Here is a 2,210-nt window from a genome sequence, read left to right as displayed (position 1 = left end):
CCAATCCCCCTGACCACATCCTCCTCCTAAACAAGCTCCAGGCACACAAGGTTTAATGACGTCATACGTTGCTTAAAAAACACAGAATACTGTGCCAGACATATGTAAACACCTCTCGTAAAGCGTTCTGTAAGAATAAACAAATACCTCTATTCAAGACCTTTAAAGAGGTAAAGCTTACAGACCAGTGGAATATCTTTCCATTACAGCAAACAACTTCACGTCACCTAGTTGACCGTTGGATTTTGCTTTTGAAAACCACTTCACTTGTATGTGTAGAACAGATGGAACCAGGGGTCCACATTTCCCTTGGGGGGGCCTGCCATAATCTAACAGACCGAACTACAAGAACAGACCTCAATGTCAAGCTTCCTACGATTTACAGTGCAGCTGAATTGTTATTTATCTGATATCTGCTGTAGGAGTGTCTGCAGCGGGGCCATTCACAGGCATAACTCCTACAAGTGACATTGATCTGAGACAAGCCCAGAGAATGCGCCTCCAGCGATGCTTGGAGCTCCCATACCCTGGCCCTGGCCCTTGTCTCTAGTCTCAGCGGTGCTTGGAGCTCCCCTGGTCCTGGCCCTTGTCTTTAGTCTCAGCGGTGCTTGGAGCTCCCCTGGTCCTGGCCCTTGTCTTTGGTCTCAGCGGTGCTTGGAGCTCCCCTGGTCCTGGCCCTTGTCTTTAGTCTCAGCGGTGCTTGGAGCTCCCCTGGTCCTGGCCCTTGTCTTTGGTCTCAGCGGTGCTTGGAGCTCCCCTGGCCCTTGTCTTTGGTCTTACAGGTGCTTGGAGCTCCCCTGGCCCTGGCCCTTGTCTTTAGTCTCAGCGGTGCTTGGAGCTCCCCTGGCCCTTGTCTTTGGTCTTACAGGTGCTTGGAGCTCCCCTGGCCCTGGCCCTTGTCTTTGGTCTTAGCGGTGCTTGGAGCTGTCCTTTCTTTAGTTGTAGCCTCGGGGGGAAAAAGTGACTGAAGGAAGAATTCATGCTTCAGTGTCTCAGTTTCTGAAAGGTAAAACATTGTCTGGTCAAATGTTTCATGTCATTATATGTTCAAATTAATTAACCAGCCCAATGACCCAAACCGACCCGTTCAAGCTTTAGATTCAGAGATGATCAACCAGGGAGGTCAAGGGTCGCTTAGGGCGTGTGATGAGAACATTCAGGCAGCATGGGAGAGTTTGTGGCTAGGGGGGGGTCTGCATGTTGGGACTTGCATGTTAACCCCCTCCCACACACACACACACCCACACCTACACCCACCCACCCACCCACACACACACACACACACACACACACACACCCGGGCTCCAGTTACATGTAAACGTAAACCCAAAAGTAGTGGGGAGTTTTTCAAAAGGAATGAGGAATTTAGATAAGATAAGGCGAGACTTCATCAATGCCCCATAGTAAACATAGTTTACTAGAAAAAGGTAGAGGTGCTAGAAGTCTATAGGTATAGAACCGTCTGGCAAGTGCTGAGAGACACATTCAAGGATATAAAGTAGAGGCTAACCCTAACCAAGAAGAGGTACAAGACATCTTCTCAAACTCCGGGAATTTTGTTCCATATCTTACATTCTATGAGTTTAAGACATAAGACATATTCAATATGTTGTAAATTTGTTCTTTCTAATACAGAGAATGTTAATTGTACCTTGAATGGTAATAATGTTTAGTAAACACATACACGCACACACACACAGACACTTTCTTTCCACTTCATCAGACACCTATAGACTCTTGGCTGCAGATCTGTCATTTAGAGCTCACTGGAAAACAGAGCTGCAATTTTGAATGAACAGCCCTAAATGATAGGGCAGCAGAGTGGTGGTTACATTCACAGGCAGGACTGAACCACATTACGGCCTGCCGTTGTAAATCAGGCAGGCCTGTGGGGCATTTACCTGGGTGTGTGTAGGGCGGCTTTTGTCACTGGTAGAAAGAGGTTTGGGTCTTTTAAAACTCATCAAACGTTATAGTCTCTCTGTCGCTTGAATGTGTCAAGACACCATTAATGGTAAGTCAACAGGTTGGCTAAAGAAATTACCACCAAGGAGGCGCATATGAATGGAGTGGGATACACTTTACAACTTTTTTAGGCCCATGTTACTCAGGCTGGGGGGAGGAGGAAGACTTCCGACACACAGAGAGGGGAGGGGTGGATACGGTCCTGCTGTGCCGTGCAGTGTGTAGGCGAACTGTCCTGCAGAGGT

The sequence above is a fragment of the Micromesistius poutassou genome, assembly GCF_964030765.1.
Source record: "Micromesistius poutassou genome assembly, chromosome: 13".
Lineage (NCBI taxonomy): Eukaryota > Metazoa > Chordata > Actinopteri > Gadiformes > Gadidae > Micromesistius > Micromesistius poutassou.
Note: the sequence above shows the minus strand (reverse complement) of the source record.